A 23,250-nucleotide genomic window follows, 5' to 3' on the forward strand; every position below is an offset into this window, starting at 1 on the left:
TAAACTGATATGCCGCAGTACTAGTGATTGTAGGTAAATAACTAACGCAGTCTTGCTATTCTCTTTCTTTTTGTGTATATTTGCATACTGCGTAGCTGTGGGAAAATGGTGCAAGCACCCAGGATGATAAGTGACGTGGACCTGCTAGAATCCGTAAGAGAGCCGCCCTCAGTGCCCGATTCCTGGAAGGCTTAAGGGGGAGGACTGAGAGCCACTGGCCATCAGCCAGCAGCTTCTGCTGTGTGGAACTGCAGCGGTACATCAGGCCATTGTATAGACACACAGATAGCAACTCCTGCAGAGAAAACGCCTGTTGAAAACATTTTACGGTCAGGAAATGGAGTGAAGAGACTCGCCTTTTTAGAGGCCGGAGCACCTTTGTACTCGCGATGTAGAAAGCTGGCCGTTTCCCCAGAAAAACACAGAAAACTAAAGATAAACATCTAAATGATGTGTAGAGGACGCTCAGTCCTGAGCCCTTGAAAACATGAGAGACCATCGAATGCTTTGACTTTGCAAAAAACGATGTTTATTTGAGGTAAAACCTGCCAGTATTGGGTAACATGAATAAATTCTAAGTTAGAAATAGACACTGAACAGTGACGAGGCAGAGCACATCATTGGCTAAGAAATTTCATGTATATAAATGCAAAAATTGAAAGTATTACGACACACTATCTTCGTCTACAGGTAGCGAGTGGCAACATAAATAGGAATTACTTAATAAAGCAGCAAAATATACGAGATGGTTCTCACGGATCCGTCTCAGTTTATATTATTATTACCATTATTATTATTATCATTAGATTTTACTGAAGGGCTGTGCATCTTGTAATGTTACCTCACGATAATGATGTCTGGCTAGATGTAAGAGAGTGCGTAAAGCCTCTAATCTTTCCAGTTCAAATAAATGCATAAATAAGTAAATAAATAACGGTATTGCGGAGCAAAAGCTCCATCTTCAGATCTTAAAAGTTGAAATCGAAACTCCTAGTTATGGTTTTCTTATTATATTGACAGATACGTAAGTAAGTTGTGAAATAAAATAATGCAGAATCGTGGCGAACGGTGTGGAATGATGATGTAAGAGGGAGGTGCAAATATTAGACAGAGTGGTGGAAATACTCCGGGGAAAGATTTGCGTGCTGAGGTACTGGTGTGGATGACTTCAATATTTAGAATCTGTTTCATATAGGGGATTTTAAAACAAAAGCGTCGAAAATTTTTAGAACTGTTGCTAAAAATTGTTTCTGACAATGGTGGAATTGTTACGCATTGCTAAAACTCAACATAAGCATCACCATTACCGGACAGCATTCATGAAAGGATGTGGATGTTTGCGACATACTTTTGCAGATAATCCAAAGGTACGTTTCCAAAAACTTGGTGAATTCGCTCCTGCAGTTCGTGAGCCCAATGGTCTTGCAAGTTATGTCCGTTTTCTAAACCACAGAATAAATTGTTTCTGCAGTATCATTTTTGATCAGCAGGCGGTGGGAAACAGACAAAAAAAAATACTAAACAATTTCTATGTAAAAACAGCACAGTGGTAAACATAAACGTGAAGTAATTTATGTACGTATGAAGACCTCATGATGTATACCCAGAGTTGCGAGTAATTTACCATGCAGTGGCACACACTAACATTGCTGAAACTACAGTACAGCAAATCTAGAGCCACACAACTTACTACGGGCTACTACACTAAGATTAATGTTTAACTACACTGCTATGACACAGAAAGATATCAAATTTCTCAGTCAATCTTTGGACCTAGCAATAATACAGCGACTACGCTCTCAGCCGTTCCTATGAACAAGAGTTCATTTCTCAGAAAAGATTCTTTTCCGAACCCATATTGAAACTGACTTGTTTTTCTTATTTCGGTGAGTATTAGCATATCACGAAGGTCATTTGACATCCGATACCAAGAACACATTTCGACTGAAAATTCAAGAGTATCCTACAGTGAAGAATTTCAGCTCACCTTTATGAAAGTAAGTAGTGTCCCAAACGAAATAAAAAACCCCGACGACCTGATACGAACAACTTAGGGGTACGAAAATCATCTTAGAGCCACTGACGAAACATAGACAGCAAGTCACGCACACCAGACACTGTCAGTCATTCGACAGAATGCAAATGTAGTAGATTGTTCTCGTTGTTCGAAAAGGACTGATTCCACAGAGCTGAACAGTACTGCTCATTGTGTTGTACTTCAAGAATCATTTGGTTCAAATGGCTCTGAGCACTATGGGACTTAACATCTGAGGTCATCAGTCCCCTAGAACTTAGAACAACGTAACTAATCTAAGGACATCACAAACATTCATGCCCGAGGCAGGATTCGAACCTGCGACCATAGCAGTCTCACGGTTCCGGACTGAAGCGCCGCTCGGCCACTCAGGCCGGCTCAATAATCATTTGATTCGGTGCGATACGCCTGTTATATCACAACCCATCTGAAAGCTACAGGGCGCTGTTAAGACCAGCTGAATACTATCAGAAAGCTATACATTACATATTTCCACATGTGCATCTTCATCCGTATGCAACAATTGCTGCCACTCATCCCCCCACGCTACACACACATACACACCCGCATTCAGGAGTAGTCGGATTCAAATCAACGTATAACCACGATGGTTTTTCCTTTCCCATCCGGGTTTAGTCTGAACTTGTACTCCGTCCCCTAATTCTTCGCCGTTGATGAGGTGCTAGACTCTAGTTTTCCTTCCTTTCCTCCTTTCTCTTATTGCCGTCTTATCTACCAGCACTTACAAGGTACACAAGTTCCAAAATTAGCTCTCACGTCCAGTCCATCACGCCACGTATCTCTCCCTCACTAACTCACACCTCAACCATTTCTCTCCATGTATCTCTACTCTGCAATACTTTATTTTGTCTCTCTTAACTGTACATTAATAATAAGGCCCATCAATGTAATAGCTAATTACATCCGATGGCAGTTTTAAGCAAACAGTTTAGTACTGTAGTGAAACAAATATCACTTGTTATTGGCGGGAATTCCCGTCACGCGATTCAGAAAAGTTCGTCGGAAGTTCGGCCCACATATTGTCACACTGATTTATTTTTTTTATCTAAGAGATCTCTTAATGTACAGATATTAGTGTACACATTCCTTGTGACCGATTGTTCCTGACAATATTATCCCCCATTCCCTAATACCTGAATCACATTACAAATAAATATTTATATCAATCACAACCACTGCAAATGAACAGAATGAGTATAGTATTTATTAATCTCAAAATGTTAGTGGCGCGGTTTGCTCTTTCTCGGATCCAGAGTAATAGCACGTGCGATGCATCAGCGTCCTTGGACATAATCGTGGTTTGGTCCCACAGAACTTACCACAAATTTCCAAACATAGTCCTGGAGACAACTTACTCGGAACACTTTAATGTTCTTACAAGGGGACAGCGCCTATTCGTCATTTTGTCCAGATTCATGTTATATGCAGGGGTTGACCAGAAATGAAAGAGACAGAACTGGAAACTCCAGATGGTCAAGCGTTTAGAAAAAAAAATAGCATTTCTGCCACGGGTCGGGCGATGCATGAGCCATATCAGGATAGTTTCCAACCAGCGGTTGGTGCAGCGAGAAGCGTTACAGAACTGTAATCCGAGGGTCGTGGAGTAGGGTCCCTATACGAATACTTTCTTATTTTCAATTTTTTATGTTACTTACACTGCAGGTAAACCAGAATAATACTCAATATACTTTTCTTATTAAGATCTTCGTAAAACGCAAGAGAGGAATAGTGAAAGGAAAATTTGGGAAGGAAAATAAATTTCCGAGAAAGAATTGTCCTTACAGAGTCCACTGGGACTCTGCAAATACCTTTCCATGAAGGTTTCATTTTGACTTTCGAGCAGTGTTACACGTTGTTTGCTGCCAAACTGTGCAATGAGAGAGAACCTTTTATACACACATCAAAAAAAGTTTTGCATCATCCCGGTTCCCAGAACTCCTGAAGATAGACGTTTACTGTGGATATTGTATCACAGACACAGTCCCTTTAACTGTTCAGAGATGTCACTAAGCCCGCCAAAAGATGTAAACAACAATGCATGAGCAGCGTCTATGAGACGGAGGGTGTCCGACAGCCGAACAGTTCCAGTCATTCCGCCAGGAAGGAGGTACGCGGCTCTTATTGTCTGTAGTTCAACCATGCCTAGACAGTCAATACCGCGGTTCGATCGCGTCCGCATTGTTACTTTGTGCCAGGAAGGGCTCTCAACAAGAGAAGTTTCCAGGCGTCTCGGAGTGACCCAAAGCGATGTTGTTCGGGCATGGAGGAGATACAGAGAGACAGGGTCGATGACATGCCTTGGTCAGGCCGCCCATGGGTTACTACTGCAGTGGATGACCGCTACCTACGGATTATGACTCGGAGGAAACCTGACAGCAACGCCACCATGTTGAATAATGCTTTTCGTACAGCCACAGGACGTCGTGTTACGACTCAAACTGTGCGCGATAGACTGCACGATGCGCAACTTCACTCCCGATGTCCATGGCGAGGTCCATCTTTGCAACCACGACACCACGCAGCGCGATACAGATCGGCCCAGCATCATGCCGAATGGACCACTCAGGATTGCCATCACGTTCTCTTCACCGATGAGTGTCGCATATGCCTTCAACCAGACAATCGTCCGAGACGTGTTTGGAGGCAACCCCATCAGGCTGAGCCCCTTAGACACACTGCCCGGCAAGTGCAGCAACTGTTTTGGGGTGGCATTATGCGGGGTCCACGTACGCCGCTGTTGGTCATGGGAGGCGCCGTAACGGCTGCAAGATACATCAACGCCATCCTCTGACAGATAGTGCAACCATATCGGCAGCATGTTGCCGAGGCATTCGTATTCATGGACGAAAATTCACGCCCCCATCTTGCACATCTTGTGAATGACTTCCTTCAGGATAACGACATCTCTCGACTAGAGTGGCCAGTTTGTTCTCCAGACATGAACCCGAACATGTCTGGGATAGATTGAAAAGGGCTGTTTATGGACGACGTGGCCCACCAACCACTCTGAGAGATATACGCCGAAACGCCGTTGAGGAGTGGAACAATCTGGACTGACAGTGCTTTGATGAATTTGTGGATAGTATTCCACGATGAATAGAGGCATGCATCAATGGAAGAGGAAGTGCTGCTGGTATTAGAGGTACCGGTGTGTACAGCAATCTGGACCACCACCTCTGAATGTCTCGCTGTATGGTGGTACAACATGCAATGTGTGGTTTTCATGAGAAATAAAAAAGGCGGAAATGATGTTTACGTTGATCTCTCTTCCAATTTCCTGTACAGGTTCTGGAATTTTCGGAACCGAGATGATGCAAAAAATTTTTTTGATGTGTGTATATGTAAACCAAGTCTGTTTTTATACAGAAACAGACATGTACGAGGGGTGTTTCTTAAGTAAGTACCGTTTTGAAATTAAAAAAAGACGTGCTAAGATATCTCAATTTTATTTTTACATGAAAACCTGTACCTTAATCAACTTTTATACATAATTTCCGTCAATATTGAGGCACTTGTCATAACTTTGTACCAGTTTTTGAATACCCTTCTCATAGAAGTCTGCCGCCTGACTTAACCATTGCATCACCACTGTTTTGAATTCGTCATCGTCATGAAGACGCTGACCACCCAGGTGTTTCTTCAAGTGCAGGAACGGATGGTAGTCACTGGGCGCAAGATCGAGGCTGTACGGAGGATGACCTAGAGTTGTGATGAGATCTTTGGTCTGATTCGCACCATGCGGACGGGCATTGTCTTGCAGCAAAACGATGCCTTTTGCTCAACTTCCATGGACAGTTGTTTTGATTCTGCTGAGACGCAGGCCACCCATGTTTCATCGCTCGTAACAATTTGGCTTAAGAAATCATCACCGTCGTTTGTGGTACCACTCAAGGGAAGTCAATGCACTGTCTATACGAGAAACATTAGGAAAGTCATTCCGCAAGGAGGAAATCGTAAAGTGTCTGTTTTCTCTCACCTTATTGTCCACTTCCTACACCAAACTTTCATTAACGACCGAAGGACGACCACTCCGTTGTTGATCATGCACATTTGTGCGGCCATCTTTAAATGCCCTCACCCACTTTCTTACCATTCCATCACTCATAATGTTTTCTCCGTAAACTGCACACATCTCACGATGAATATCGATCGCTTTTAGGCCTTTAGCACTAAGAAATCTTATGACAGCCCGTACTTCACAGTCCGCAGGACTCACGATTATCGGAGGCATCTTAAACACTCAGTACCCAACGTAAACAAGGAAGAATCAGACTGTAATGGCGTCAGTGCGTAGATTAAGGTACAGGCTTTCATGTAAAAATAAAATTATTGAAATATCTTAGCACGTCTTTTTTACTTTCAAAACGGTACTTACTTAAAAAACACGCCTCGTTATTGTAGAAACGCGACGTTGCTAACGTGTACAAGAGGACTAGAATATTACTGATCCCCCCCCCCTCCCCCCCTGTTTCTACGATAACCCCATGTCGTGCAAATCATCAACTGCAATATAATAAAAGGATCTAATTTTATGTGTGAAGTTCTCGTGTACACCTTATATAATCCTTTCGTGAAAATTTATTTTCGGAGTCCTCGTGGATGCTGTAATTTCAGTCCTTTCTTGGAAATTTATCTGCAGTCCCAAATTTTCCTTCGCGTTTCCTTCAGTGGCTTTGGTGAAAGCAACGTAAAAATTCAGAACGGTAGGAAAAAGTTACCGCTTAGGGACACGACCCCACGACGCTCAGATGAGGGTACGACCCCACTGCACTCGGATTACAGCTCTGAACCCTTTCCGCTGCGACAAACCTAGCCTACAAATTACCCTAACGTAAATTACCCTGTCGCTTTCATTTCTGACCGAGCCCTGCAAATACCATAAATTTGGACGAAATCTGTGAACACGAGTAGGCGGAGCCCCCTTGCTAGCGAAAATACCAGCACAGCATGTGAATTACTCTGCTTACTTTCCTTTAATTATGTCGATAAGTTAGTTCACTGCGGAAGCTGCACATAACTCTCAAGTGTGTGTCAATCGAGCTACTTTTTTGACCTGGGCGTTGAAAAACCTTTCATTGTCGTGTATATAGTTAAGAGCCGAAATACTTGTTACCGTTACACTGCTTTGACGGCCATGCCGGCGACCTTGCGGCGACCTCGGAAGCGGCCGAACCGGTCCATCTCGGAAACGGCGTCGTTGCGTTAGGGCAGCCTGCAGCAACCGCGTAGGCAGGTGTGGAGACGTACGACGGCGAGTACGGCGTGTGTTTATGTTTACTTTTAGGACGGCACCGCGCTCAGTTACATGTGGGTGTAGGGCGTATTCGCATTTACCCCTGCAAACACACGAGACTCAGATGAAAACTGCAGGGAGCATCGACTGCTCTGTGCACACACTAACAAGCACCTACTACATGTTTTCTTACTGTAGAAGGAGGGAGGGAGGGATGGAGGGACGGAGAGAGAGGGGGGAAGAAGGGGGAGAGAGGGAGAGAGGGAGAGAGAGAGAGAGAGAGAGAGAGAGAGAGAGAGAGAGAGAGAGACCTGCACGACTGCTTTAACTGTACTGGCTATGTTTCTCTCCAGCAACACCACTTTGCAGTATATATTAAACGAACACCAAGAATCCTACCATTACCCCTTTAGCCTGCAGGTTACAAGAAACCCCTGCGGCCACTGTTCGAACAAGCAGCGGGCATGTGTGCTACACTACCAAACAACACATCGGACTACCGCAATGAGGAAAAAACCGGGTCCAAAAGCTGGCTCTTATCCTGGATATCCACTGGGGCCATATTCGTCCGACTAACAGGTTCTCTGCCTGGTCGTACAACTGTAGCCGACCGCTGAAGCTCGTTCAAATGTTCGAGTATGTGGTCCTCTGGGACCAAACTGCTGAGGTCATCAGTCCCTAGACTTACACACTACTTAAACTAACTTATGCTAATAACACCACTCACACCCATGTCCGAGGGAGGACTCGAACCTCCGGCGGGAGGGGCCGCGCAATCCGTGACGTGGCGTCTCAAACCGCGCGGCCACTCCGCTTAGCGAAGCTCGTTCACTGCAGCAGAATGTAGCATCTGTAACATCCGGCGCACGGTAGCCAAGCAGTCAGTCGCGGGGTAATTGAACTGAAGACATACCCGATGAGACCCGCCCCACTGTCGAAACTTAGACCAATGCGAACAATTTGAACTGGTGTCTTTCTAAGATCCGACATGTCATAGAATGTATTGGAATTGATAAGCCTGATGATGCTGACATTATACCCAAATCTATATGCTGGTTATATAAATCGTAACTGGACCAGCATCTGCATTCACTTGCAGCTAACAAATGGTTCAAATGGCTTTGAGCAGTATGGGACTTAACATCTGAGGTCATCAGTCCCCTAGAACTTAGAACTACTTAAACCTAAGTAACCTAAGGACATCACAAACATCCATGCCCGAGGCAGGATTCGAACCTGCGATCGTAGCGGTCTCTCGGTTCCAGACTGACGCGCCTAGAACCGCACGGCCACACACGCCGGCTGCAGCTAACACAATCGCGAGAAAGATATGCTTCTGTTAGAGAGAATCGCGGTGTCAGTATAGCGTATTCCATACGATATAAATATGACGTTCTTTTGCTCCGGGAACGAATGAAAGCGATTTGAATACTTCAGAGAAAACTAGTTACGTAGGGTGAACGTATGATTAAAGGTGTTCTCTGTTTTTATTTGAAAAACAGTTTTTAGAACTTTTTGCCGGCCGCGGTGGTCTCGCGGTTCTAGGCGCGCAGTCCGGAACCGCGCGACTGCTACGGTCGCAGGTTCGAATCCTGCCTCGGGCATGGATGTGTGTGATGTCCTTAGGTTAGTTAGGTTTAACTAGTTCTAAGTTCTAGGGGACTGATGACCTAAGATGTTAAGTCCCATAGTGCTCAGAGCCATTTGAACCATTTTTTTAGAACTTTTTAAGGTCTTATTGAATGGAGTGTTTGCATTCGGAATTTGATGTAGAAAAAGAACAGAGAATTCAATAGAGAACTATCACGACATGTAGTTTTTTCAAGCCCTGTACTGTTTCTATCACCACGCCGCACTAAGATGATCTGACAGGCGTAGGCAAGAGGGAGTTGTGGAGTGCCCTTAGATTCTTCCCAGTTTCGATTTTAAATACAGTTTCTGGAATTTTTTTAAACATATATTTGGTACCGGGGTTGCGTAGACAAGAGCTTGAAATGCCCCCATAAATGAAAGTCAAGAGGGTTGAGGACAGGAGACCGTGGAGGCTATGGGATTGGTCCGCCTCTACCAATCCATCGGTCACCGAATCTGTTGTTGAGAAGCGTACGAATACTTCGACTGAAATGTGCAGGAGCTCCATCGTGCATGAACCACATGTTGTGTCATACTTGTAAAGGCATATGTTCTAGCAGCACAGGTAGACTATCCCGTATGAAATCACGATAACGTGCTCCATTTAGCTTAGGTGGAAGAACATGGGGCCCAATCAAGACATCACCAACAATGCCTGCCCAAACGTTCACAGAAAATCTGTGTTGATGACGTGATTGCATAATTGCGTGCGGATTCTCGTCAACCCACATATGTTGATTGTGAAAATTTACAATTTGATCACGTTGGAATGAAGCCTCATCCGTAAAGAGAACATTTGCACTGAAATGAGGATTGACACATTGTTGGATGAACCATTCGCAGAAGTGTACCCGTGGAGGCCAATCAGCTGCTGATTGTGCCTGCACACGTTGTACATGGTACGGAAACAACTGGTTCTCTCGTAGCACTCTCCATACAGCGATGTGGTCAACGTTACCTTGTACAGCAGCAACTTCTCTGACGCTGACATTAGGGTTATCGTCAACTGCACGAAGAATTGCCTCGTCCATTGCAGGTGTTCTCGTCGTTCTAGGTCTTCCCCAGTCGCGAGCCATAGGCTCGAATGTTCCATGCTCCCTAAGACGCCGATCAATTGCTTCGAACGTCTTCCTGTAGGGACACCTTCGTTCTGGAAATCTGTTTCGATACAAACGTACCGCGCCACGGCTATTGCCCCGTGCTAATCCATACATCAAAGGGGCATCTGCCAACTCCGCATTTGTAAACATTGCACTGACTGCAAAACCACGCTCGTGATGAACACTAACCTGTTGATGCTACGTACTGATGTGCTCGATGCTAGTACTGTAGAGCAATGAGTCGCATGTCAACACAAGCACTGAAGTCAACATTACCTTCCTTCAATTGGGCCAACTGGCGGTGAATCGAGGAAGTACAGTACATACTGACGAAACTAAAATAAGCTCTAACATGGAAATTAAGCGTTTCCGGACACATGTCCACATAACATCTTTTCTTTATTTCTGTGTGAGGAATGTGTCCTGAAAGTTTGGCCGTACCTTTTTGTAACACCCTGTATATACAGGGTGAGTCACCTAACATGACCGCTGGATATATTTCGTAAGCCGGCCGCGGTGGTCTAGCGGTTCTAGGCGCTCAGTCCGGAGTCGCGCGACTGCTACGGTCGCAGGTTCGAATCCTGCCTCGGGCATGTATGTGTGTGATGTCCTTAGGTTAGTTAGGTTTAAATAGTTCTAAGTTCTAGGGGACCGATGACCATAAATGTTAAGTCCCATAGTGCTCAGAGCCATTTGAACCATTTTTATATTTCGTAAACCACATCAAATACTGACGAATCGATTCCATAGACCGAACGTGACGAGAGGGGCTAGTGTAATTGGTTAATACAAACCATACAAAAATGCACGAAAGTATGTTTTTTTTAACACAAACCTACGTTTTTTTAAATGGAACCCCGTTAGTTTTGTTAGCACATCTGAACATATAAACAAATACGTAATCAGTGCCGTTTGTTGCATTGTAAAATGTTAATTACATCCGGAGATATTGTAACCTAAAGTTGACGCTTGAGTACCACTCCTCCGCTGTTCGATCGTGTGTGTCGGAGAGCACCGAATTACGTAGGGATCCAAAGGGAACCGTGATGGACCTTAGGTACAGAAGAGACTAGAACAGCACATTACGTCCACATGCTAACACCTTTTTATTGGTCTGTTTCACTGACGCACATGTACATTACCATGAGGGGTGAGGTACACGTACACACGTGGTTTCCGTTTTCAGTTACGGAGTGAAATAGAGTGTGTCCCGACATGTCAGGCCAATAGATGTTCAATGAGGTGGCCATCATTTGCTGCACACAATTGCAATCTCTGGCGTAATGAAGGTCGTACACGTCGCAGTACATCTGGTGTAATGTCGCCGCAGGCTGCCACAATACGTTGTTTTATATCCTCTGGGGTTGTAGGCACATCACGGTACACATTCTCCTTTAACGTACCCACAGAAAGAAGTCCAGAGGTGTAAGATCAGGAGAATGGGCTGGCCAATTTATGCGTCCTCTACGTTCTATGAAACGCCCGTCCAACATCCTGTCAAGGGTCAGCCTAGTGTTAATTGCGGAATGTGCAGGTGCACCATCATACTGATACCACATACGTCGACGCGTTTCCAGTGGGACATTTTCGAGCAACGTTGGCAGATCATTCTGTAGAAACGCGATGTATGTTGCAGCTGTTTGGGCCCCTGCAATGAAGTGAGGACCAATGAGGTGGTCGCCAATGATTCGGCATCATACATTTACAGTCCACGGTCGCTTTCGCTCTACCTGTCTGAGCCAGCGAGGATTGTCCACGGACCAGTAATGCATGTTCCGTAGATTCACTGCCCCGTAGTTTGTGAAACCCGCCTCATCATTAAACAGGTAGAACTGCAACGCATTCTCTGTTAATGCCCATTGACAGAATTGCACTCGATGATTAAAGTCATCACCATGTAATTGCTGATGTAGCGACACATGAAACGGGTGAAAGCGGTGACGATGCAGTATGCGGATGACACTACTTTGATTCAGTCCACCGGCTCTCGCAATGTCCCGTGTACTCATGTGTGGGTTCATGGCAACAGCAGCTAACACACCAACTGTACCCGCTTCTCCTGTGACCGGCCTGTTACGGACCCGTTTGCGTGCTACGACCATACCTGTTGCATACAGTTGGTGGTAGATGTTTTGCAATGTGCGGCACGTCGGATTCTCTCTGTCCGGGTACCGATCTACATACACCCTGCAGGCTTCAGCTGCATTTCGTCGACACTCGCCATAGATGAGTATCATCTCCGCCTTTTCAGAGTTCGAATACACCATGGTCACAGTTCCTACGACACTACACTATCACAGACGTCTGGTAACACGGTGTACTACAGTTGGTCTGCGTGCGGAGACGAATGCAGAATAACAATAGCAGCAAGCGCTACATGCGGACACTGCGACAGGTAGACCAAACCACAACAGTGCACTACAGCCACACGCGTAAACACGGTCGTCGTGTTAAACATGACCCTGCAGATGCTGCTCGCCGACCGTGGCCCTTGTTTGTTACAACACGCAACTGAACGTCGGAGGTTTCAAGCGTCAACTTTAGGTTACAATATCTCCGGATGTAATTAACATTTTACAATGCAACAAACGGCACTGATTACGTATTTGTTTATATGTTCAGATGTGCTAACAAAACTAACGGGGTTCCATTTAAAAAAACGTAGGTTTGTGTTAAAAAACATACTTCCGTGCATTTTTTTATGGTTTGTATTGACCAATTACACTAGCCCCTCTCCTCACGTTCGGTCTGTGGAATCGATTCGTCAGTATTTGATGTGGTTTACGAAATATATCCAGCGGCAACGTTAGGTGACTCACCCTGTATAGTTGAGGCTCACCGGCCACTTGACCGTCTTCTTCCTCTGTAGGACGCACAAACAGTGCCCGAACTCTTACGGGAATCGGCAACGCGCCGCGAGTAATGAGTGTAATGGGCGAGGGCACTACGAATGTAGTGCGGGACCATACGTTGAGAATGTGGGTTACGCGGGAGGCGTGCCAGAGATAAATCCCTGCAGTCGCGCTATCCTCTGTCAGCTCGGTGGCTCAGATGGATAGAGCGTCTGCCATGTAAGCAGGAGATCCCGGATTCGAGTCCCGATCGGGGCACACATTTTCATCTATCCTCGTTGACGTATGTCAACGCCTGTAAGCAGATAAGGGTGTTCATTTCATTGTAATTTCATTCTAACGAGCTGCATGGTCACCGATGGTATCTGTTCCGAAAGAAAAGATACCATCTCAGTATATAAATAGTGCACTGATTAGGACCGCGCCACGACAGGAGCGATAGCTGCAAGAAGTGAATAAAAGAGCCGGTCCTGCCAGCCTAGGTCTGACATTAGTGGACAGTATAGGCACAGTGGTAGACCGACACTCGCAGATCAGATATTAATGACGTGTGTCAAACTAGCAGGAACATCGCATATAGCCAAGGACTCTGAATTACACTCCTGGAAATTGAAATAAGAACACCGTGAATTCATTGTCCCAGGAAGGGGAAACTTTATTGACACATTCCTGGGGTCAGATACATCACATGATCACACTGACAGAACCACAGGCACATAGACACAGGCAACAGAGCATGCACAATGTCGGCACTAGTACAGTGTATATCCACTTTTCGCAGCAATGCAGGCTGCTATTCTCCCATGGAGACGATCGTAGAGATGCTGGATGTAGTCCTGTGGAACGGCTTGCCATGCCATTTCCACCTGGCGCCTCAGTTGGACCAGCGTTCGTGCTGGACGTGCTGACCGCGTGAGACGACGCTTCATCCAGTCCCAAACATTCTCAATGGGGGACAGATCCGGAGATCTTGCTGGCCAGGGCAGTTGACTTACACCTTCTAGAGCACGTTGGGTGGCACGGGATACATGCGGACGTGCATTGTCCTGTTGGAACAGCAAGTTCCCTTGCCGGTCTAGGAATGGTAGAACGATGGGTTCGATGACGGTTTCGATCTACCGTGCACTATTCAGTGTCCCCTCGACGATCACCAGTGGTGTACGGCCAGTGTAGGAGATCGCTCCCCACACCATGATGCCGGGTGTTGGCCCTGTGTGCCTCGGTCGTATGCAGTCCTGATTGTGGCGCTCACCTGCGCGGCGCCAAACACGCATACGACCATCATTGGCACCAAGGCAGAAGCGACTCTCATCGCTGAAGACGACACGTCTCCATTCGTCCCTCCATTCACGCCTGTCGCGACACCACTGGAGGCGGGCTGCACGATGTTGGGGCGTGAGCGGAAGACGGCCTAACGGTGTGCGGGACCGTAGCCCAGCTTCATGGAGACGGTTGCGAATGGTCCTCGCCGATACCCCAGGAGCAACAGTGTCCCTAATTTGCTGGGAAGTGGCGGTGCGGTCCCCTACGGCACTGCGTAGGATCCTACGGTCTTGGCGTGCATCCGTGCGTCGCTGCGGTCCGGTCCCAGGTCGACGGGCACGTCCACCTTCCGCCGACCACTGGCGACAACATCGATGTACTGTGGAGACCTCACGCCCCACGTGTTGAGCAATTCGGCGGTACGTCCACCCGGCCTCCCGCATGCCCACTATACGCCCTCGCTCAAAGTCCGTCAACTGCACATACGGTTCACGTCCACGCTGTCGCGGCATGCTACCAGTGTTAAAGACTGCGATGGAGCTCCGTATGCCACGGCAAACTGGCTGACACTGACGGCGGCGGTGCACAAATGCTGCGCAGCTAGCGCCATTCGACGGCCAACACCGCGGTTCCTGGTGTGTCCGCTGTGCCGTGCGTGTGATCATTGCTTGTACAGCCCTCTCGCAGTGTCCGGAGCAAGTATGGTGGGTCTGACACACCGGTGTCAATGTGTTCTTTTTTCCATTTCCAGGAGTGTATATTGCATGTCGCCCATCGTTTGCGACTACATTTTGTACATTGAAGTTAAGTATTGTTAAATCTGCTTTATAGACATAAAACTACTAATTTTATTTGCTTGAATTGTTTTATAGCATTCCGAGAAGGCAGCATCCTTTAAGGCACCCTATACGAGTCGAGTGCGCAAGACCCAAGAGAAAATACACTTCACTCCAAATTTTTACAAACAGAATGAGTCCATTCATTGAAAGAAAATGAATGAACCGAACTGTATCAATGAATTACGGACATTAAATCATTACAGAACGATTCCTGCGCAGATTTTACTGTTCACAGCACAACATCCGAAAACAAATAAAAACAGCAACTGAGCGGTGGCATTTTTACCAACAGTAAGAAGGTCACAAAAATTGTTTTTCTGTCGGAAAAAAATGGAGCTTTTACGTTCACGATTTCTCCGGGGCGAGCTCGTGGTACAAGTAGATTTTGTGTCGACTCAGCAAACATAATGGCTTATCTGCCGGCTCTCAGAACTCCTTAACGCTGGGATGCCAGCTCATTGTAGAGGCGCGAGAGCAGATTAAATTTTGCTGTCGGAAGGCGCCTCAACCGTCATTTAATAAAGTCGCCCGTTCCTTTAGTTTAGCTGACACGGACAGCGTTGTCACATCTTGTTACTGGCCACTTCCTTGTTTTCGAGTCCTATCGAATATCTGACGCAAATATCGTGAAATCCCGCAATGCAGCCGAGCTGATGAAATGTCTTTCAATAAATATACATACAGACAGACAGACAAACAGAAACACACCCACACACACACACACACGCACACACACACGCACCTACACACACACACACACACACACACACACACACACACACACACACACACACACAAATAGGGCCCGTTGCTTAGCACGCGCAAACTTTATGCCCTGCATATAGCTTTTTTTTCTTAAAACGAATTTTTATGTTGTTTATGAACAGCAACGTCATCTAAACGTTTCAGCCTCGTTAAGGTCACATAAGCACGGTTTTTTCCGCATGTACTTCTGACGAAAGCTGGAGCCAGAGATCTTTGTTAATCCTGCCTTTTGAGTTATTGTCGAATTATTTTCATATAAACTTTCACTCCCTAACACAAATTTATATACAACTCAGATACCAATTTTCATACACTTAGCTTTAAATGTATTTTAATATAACGAAATATTTTTATAACGTTTCATCTCCTATGCACCCCCTCAGCGGATGTGTTTCCAAAAACGCTTAACCCCTATTTTTTTATTTGTAACCGAGAAGGGAAGTATCACTTTTCATAGATTTAGCTTTAAAAATGCTTTTGTAGTTCTTATTAATGATTTTTCTTTAAAAAAAAAAAGGTTTCAGCTACTATTTCACTCCTATGGCGATTAAATTTCAAAAAATGCTGAAACAGGTATTTCTTTATTTCTGGCCGAGAAACCAGACACCAATTTTTGTAGTTCTAGCTAAAAACTTGCTTTAATAGCTACATATTTTCAAAAATTTTTCATTCTCTGTTTCACCCGCTTAAGGATGGACTTTTAAAATCTCTCTTCTTAAACGATGCCTACAGTAATAGGTCAACACCTTCTCCAAATTTCAACCTATTTCAAGCCCCTGTCCTTAGTGGTTTGGGGATGGACAGTGATGAGTCAGTCACTCCAGTCGGGAAATCTCCTTATAATGGGGCATCACGTGGCCGACTTCATAGACCTAATGACGTTATCATCGCCGGCCGAAGTGGCCGAGCGGTTCTAGGCGCTTCAGTCTGGAACCGCGCGACCGCTACGGTCGCAGGTTCGAATCCTGCCTCGGGCATGGATGTGTGTGACGTCCTTAGGTTAGTTAGGTTTAAGTAGTTCTAAGTTCTAAGGGACTGATGACCATAGATGTTAAGTCCCATAGTGCTCAGAGCCATTTGAACCATTTGACGTTATCATCCTTATCAGTGACGTCATGGATGACATCATCAATGACCTTGTTATGACTACCTTGCACGCTTTAGTGGGTACAGGAGCGAGGAACAGATGCCGTTCATGAACACAAAATTCAGATGTTAATTTATTCCACATCTGATATCAAACAGATAAAATAATACGTAGCTTTGTTGCCGTAGTTGCAGCGTCAGTCACTAACAGTAGCTCTGAACGTTGAAATGTATACAGATACCAGAGATTTACAAATCAGTCTTCAGTACGATCATTATTCAGTAGATCACGAGGCCTGGCCACTTTGGTACTCTGTAAATGTTATTCAACTGGGGAACACACAGAAAAGGCTCAGTGCATGAATGTTCGAAGTGAAGTATACCCGCCGTTGGAGCTCCAGAGAGGGTATGCTTGCATCTCATTGGCAGCGGCGTAAACGTTGGTGGCAGCTCCCTCGTGCCGTAGTGGTGGCTGTAATAAACGCGGCGGCGTGGCTGGAGGCGCGCGTATTTGAAAGTGAGGCCGCTCGGATAGCCACTGATACCGCAATCAAGAACTGATGACATCACCAGTGATGTCATCATCCTTGTCAGTGGGAAGCCACAACCCTCCCTACTTCCAGCCAATCATAGTGCAGTGTTAACCCAGGATGCCAGAAATAGTCCAATTGCATACGTGCAAAATTAATAAACCCTTTCCCCATCTCCAGCTAATACACAAAAAAAAATCCTAGATGGTGGAAAAAGCGCAAGTTGTGTTAACGAGAAATTTAAAACCCTTCCCTCGTCTTATGGAAAGAGGGGTCAATTGTGTTCTTTATAACCTCTCCTCCCTCTTCTCTTTTCCAACCAGTCACACCGTAGGCTTAAAATAGCGTCATATTACATTTTATTTTTGACATTACACTCAAAGTGATGCCCCCCTCCCTATCTCAAGAAAATCATAGTGAAGTATTTAAAAAAAATTCAAGATATGTTGGAAACAGATCAATTGAGCGCTCCCCCTCATGTTTTCCCAATCAGTCGGAGCGTAGTATTTAAATGATGTGTAAAAATGGCACTAGATATGTTGTAAATTTACGTAACCTTCACTTGAGAGTCAAAGATAATCATTATTTACTTTAAAGTCAGAGATGTTCAACTTTAATGTCTCATTATTTCCTTCAGAATCAAAGATAATCATTATTTCCAGCATAAAACGGTGTCAAGTTATTTGTATGTACTATAACTCTACATCCCTCCTCTCTCCAGCGCGTATTAAAAATCCAAAATGATTGACTAATGGTGTGCGCGCCTCCTCCAGATAAACGCTAATCACTAAAGGGTAAACGCTAAATGCTGAACATTTAATGGTAAAAGTGTGAAGTTATTAACATGAATACTATAAGAAATCAGCTAAATTTCGATTACGCGATAAGTCACACAAGTCTGAGGGCTGTAAATTCAACTAAATACTTAGGGATTACAATTACAAATAACCTAAATTGGAACGACCACACAGATAATATTGTGGGTAGAGCAAACTAAAGACTGCGATTCATTGGCAGAACACTTAGAAGGTGCAACAGGTCTACCAAAGAGACTGCTTACACTACGCTTGTCCGCCATATTCTGAAGTATTGTTGTGCGGTGTGGGATCCGCATCAGGTGGGACTGACGGATGTCATCGAAAAAGTAGAAAGAAGGGCAGCTCGTTTTGTTTTACTACGAAATAGGGGAGATAGTGTCACAGACATGATACATGAATTGGAGTGGCAATAACTAAAACAAAGGCGTTTTTCGTTGCGATGGGATCTTCTCATGAAATTTCAATCACCAGTTTTCTCCTCCGATTGCGAAAACATTCTTTTGGCACCCACTTACGTAGGGAGAAATGATCATCACGATAAAATAAGAGAAATAAGGGCACTCACAGAAAAATGTAAGTGCTCGTTTTTCCCGCGTGCCGTTCGAGAGTGGAACGGTAGAGAGACAGCATGAAGGTGGTTTATTGAACCCTTTACCAGGCACTTTACTGTGAATAGCAGAGTAATCACGAAGATGTAGATGTAAACGCTAAATGATGAATGCTAAACAACAAACGCTAAATGATAAATACTAAATGGCAAAGCTAAATGGTAAAAACTAAATGCTAAGTGCTAGATGGTAAACCATCAAATACTAAATGATAAGTGCTAAACGTTAAACACTTGACAGTAAACACGAAATATTATATGCTAAACATTAAAAGATAAACGCTAAATGGCAAACCCTAAACGCTAAATGCCAAAAACTTAAACGGTAAATGCTAAATGGTAAATGCTAAATGCTAAACACTAAACACTAAACACTAGACGCCTAACAGTAAACGTTTAACGTTAAATGTTAAATGGTAGACAGTAAACGGTAAACTCTAAACATTGGACGGGATGCGCTAAACGGTAAACAAAGCGATTCCGAAAGGCCTCTTTAACTGGAGCAGCGTACCGTTACTTTCGACAGAAATCTGCTAGCAACAAAATCACTTGCTGTTCGTATCAAACTCTGCAGTTCCTGGCAGTCCTATACTGTTAGCAGTATCCCATGGACTCTCTTCATTTCAGCATGGCCGTCTGAAACGCAAGCGATATCTAATTCATATTTCTGCACTTCACTAAGGACAGCGCTATTGATTCTCTATCGTGGCATAATTTTCCTCTAATAACTCTCAGCATGTGTTACATTCATTATCAGTTCGTGGACTTTCGCATCAAGTCTTTCCACGTACCCATCACTTCAATTTTGTCCATGACTGGATGTGAGGTCGTGGCTGTAGTTAGCTTGAATGCTAAACTGTAGGCTCAACCATCATTCACAATGCAAAAGCAAACCAGTTCTTATTCGTTTTGAATATGCATACCTTCATAATCAGAAATATATTGACAAAAAAACCTTCTGAGCGTGGAGAACAGTAAGGTTAGTCCCCCTCTTTTGTTGTTGTTGCAAACTTCAGGCCGCAAACTAGTTTGATGCAGATTTCCTCGCTACTCTACCCTGTGCAAGCCTCTACATCGCCGAATAATTTCTGCAGCCAACACCCATTTGAATGTTTCACATCCACACAGGGCCGCAGTCCGGACAAATACCTTGAGAAACGACTTCCTATCACTTAAATTTATATTATGTGTTAACAAATTTCTTTTATTCAGAGACGCTTTTCTTGTCACTGCCATTCTATATTGTACATCCTTTCTTTTTTGTCCATCATTAATTATTTTCTGTCCAAACAACAGCTTGTAGTTCCTCATTTTCTAATCTAATTTCCTCAGTATCACCTGATTTAATTCGACAGTATTCCATGACCCTTATATTGCTTTCGTTAATGTTCATATTATATTCTCCTTTTAGGAATTGTGCATTCCTTTCAACAATTCTTTTCCCTGAACATTATTGCTTCTTAAAATTTTTCTTTGGTTTCCTTTTTCGGCTTACTCAATGTGCAGATTGAATAACATCAGGGTTAGGCTACAACTCTGTCTTCTTCCTTCTCAATCACTGTTTCCCTCTCATGTCCTTCAACCCTTAATAACTACAGTCTGGTTAACGCACAAGTTGCAACTAACCTTTCACTCTCTGTATTTCACATCTGCTACCTTCAGAATTTCGAAGTATCTATTGACTAAAGCTTTATGTATCTACAAACACTACATGTAGGTTTACCTTTCTTTAACCTCCCTTCCAAGATAAAACATAGTGTAAGTACTGTCTCCGTATTCCTACATTTCTCCAGAATTCAATTATTTCCGAGGTCGGCTTCTGACAATTTATCCGTTCTTCCACAAATAAGTCGTGTCAGCCTTTCGTAAACAAGACTTATTGAACTAACAGTCCGATAATAATCGCATTTGATAGCACCTGCTTTCCTTTGGAATTGGAATTGTTACAGTCTTCTTAATGTCTGAGAGTATCTCGCCTGTCTAATATGTCTTGCACACCAAGCGGAACAGTTTTGTCGTGGCCGGCTCTGCCAAGGTTATCAGTAGTTCCGAGGGAATGTCTACTCCAGGGTCCTTGTTTCGACTTAGGTCTTGCAGTGCTCTGTCAAATTCTGCTCGCAGTATGATATCTGATATCTTGTCTTCATCTACCTCCTCTTCCCTTTCTCCAATATTGCCTTCAAGTTAATTTCCCTCGTACAGCCCCTCTATGTACGCGTTCCACCTTCCAGCTGCCCCTTCTATGTTTAGTAATGGTTCTTCACCTCAGCTCTTGGTATTCATACAGTTGCTTCTCTTTTCTCCAAAAACGTCTTTAACTTCCCTATAGGCGGTATCTATTTTTCCCGTAGCTATACATGTATCTATAGCCTTTCATTTGTCCTCTGTCCACCCCTGGTAGCTGAGTGGTCAGTGCGACGGAATGTCGCACCTACCGGCCCGGGTTCGATTCCTGGCTGGGTCGGAGATTTTCTCCGCCCAGGGACTGGGTTTGTGTTGTCTTATTCATCATAATTTCATCCACATCGACACGCAAGTCGCCGAAGTGGCGTCAACTCGAAAGACTTCTATCAGGCGAACGGTCAACCCGACGGGAGGCCCTAGCCACACGGCACATCCATTTGTCCTCTAGCCATTCCTGTTTACCCATTTTGGACTTTCTGGCAGTCTCATTTTTTAAACGTCCTTACTGTGTTCACTTTCGGTTTCTTCACTTGCTCATCGTCTGCGCAGGATATACTCCTGTTTTATCTATTGACCACGGTCTTTCAGCCTGAAAGTTTCAGTAGAAGTGAATGGAGGATGTAGACGCCTTCATCGTGTTAGTATTATAGTCTGTTAAATCTGTTATTGCCTTCGAGTCACAGCATTTGTTAGCATCTGCCGCGTGCTGCAGAATATGCATTTTCTTAGAAGCCTGATGGCTTGCTGCAAAGTCTCAGAAGTGACCCCCAGTGCAGGCAGTGGGCAGGTTCGTGCCAAGGACGGCAGCGCAGCGAACTGGGTCACTGCAACGCAGGGAGGTCACCGGTTGTGTTCTCACACAATGACTGCATCCCACGAGGTCCGCCGCGGAACATGTGCAACGATACCAGCTCGTAAATGGCAACCTCTCAGGAAGAACGGTATGTAATCCGTAGCTCATTAAAAATTCCGTTAACATCTCTGTATCGATCTGGAATCGGTGTGTACTTTACCCTGCAGTCCCTCTCCTCTGTTATAGGTATCCGTAATGTATCGAGGCTTCCTCACTATGTCACTTGAAGCTCTGCATGTGGTCTTGGGAATATACCCGACAGACTACAGTACCAGATATCGAGCCGCAGCTCATTGGTTCAAGGTGGGTCAAGATAACTACCATCAACACTAGAAGGAAGAAGAGATAATCGCTATGTAAAGAGATGGCAGGTAACGGGGATGGGATAGCAGTGACGAGGACCGGAGACTTTACACCTTATCCATCAACATCAGCAATAAGTCATATCAACCCAGGCAACGGGACGAGGGAGAAGGCGAGACAGACACAAGCAACAGTACGAACGATGATGACAACTTCGTTGACCAACTTGCCTAGTACATAGAAGTAGGTACATAACCCCCCCCCCCCCCCCCCGTCGCAACATCACCGCACACCTCCGCTGAGCTTTGGTAGCGGGAGTCTAACCTCACCTCTAATCTTTCCTGTCATCTCTGATCCTCCTTTCGTCATGTAGTATAGCTTTTAACCGATCGAGGTGGCGCAGTGGCTAGCACACTGGACTCGCATTCGGGAGGACGACGGTTCAATCCCGCGTCCGGCCTTCCTGATTTAGTTTTTCCGTGATTTCCCTAAATCGCTCCAGGCAAATGCCGGGATGGTTCATTTGAAATGGCACGGCCGACTTCCTTCCCCGTTCTTTCCTAATCCAATGAAACCGATGACCTCGCTGTCTGGTCTCCTCCCCCAAACAACCCAACCCCATATAGCTTTTCTTTGGAACTCACTATCATTTCTTCTATTTTTTATTGCTGAAAACAATATTTACTTGTAATATTGAACAACTTTTGGAACTTCCACGAACTATTTCTAAAACACTAGGTAACAGGTCTTTAAATGGGCAATGAATGATGTTAAAAATATTCATAATGTGTTAAAAACGACTGAGACTAACACAGATCATTTTTTTGGAAGGCTTTGATTCCCGTAACGAATTTCTCCCCTGCGTCGGTCTCTTTATCATAAAGTAGACTTTCACCCAACACCTTCAATTATTTATTTGACATGTTCCAATTTATGTCTTCCTCTACCGTTTTTATCCTCTCTAGAGCGCTGTTAACATGAAAGTTGTTCCCTACTATCTTAACACAGTCCCATTTTCCTGTCCCTTCTTTTACTCAGTAAAGCGCATCGTGTTCTGGAACAAGTACGGCATGCTGCTCATTTACTTCCTGCCCAGAGGTGAAACACTGAACGCTGACCATTATTGTGA

The sequence above is a fragment of the Schistocerca nitens genome, chromosome 6 (genome assembly GCF_023898315.1).
Source record: "Schistocerca nitens isolate TAMUIC-IGC-003100 chromosome 6, iqSchNite1.1, whole genome shotgun sequence".
Classification (NCBI taxonomy): Eukaryota; Metazoa; Arthropoda; class Insecta; order Orthoptera; family Acrididae; genus Schistocerca; species Schistocerca nitens.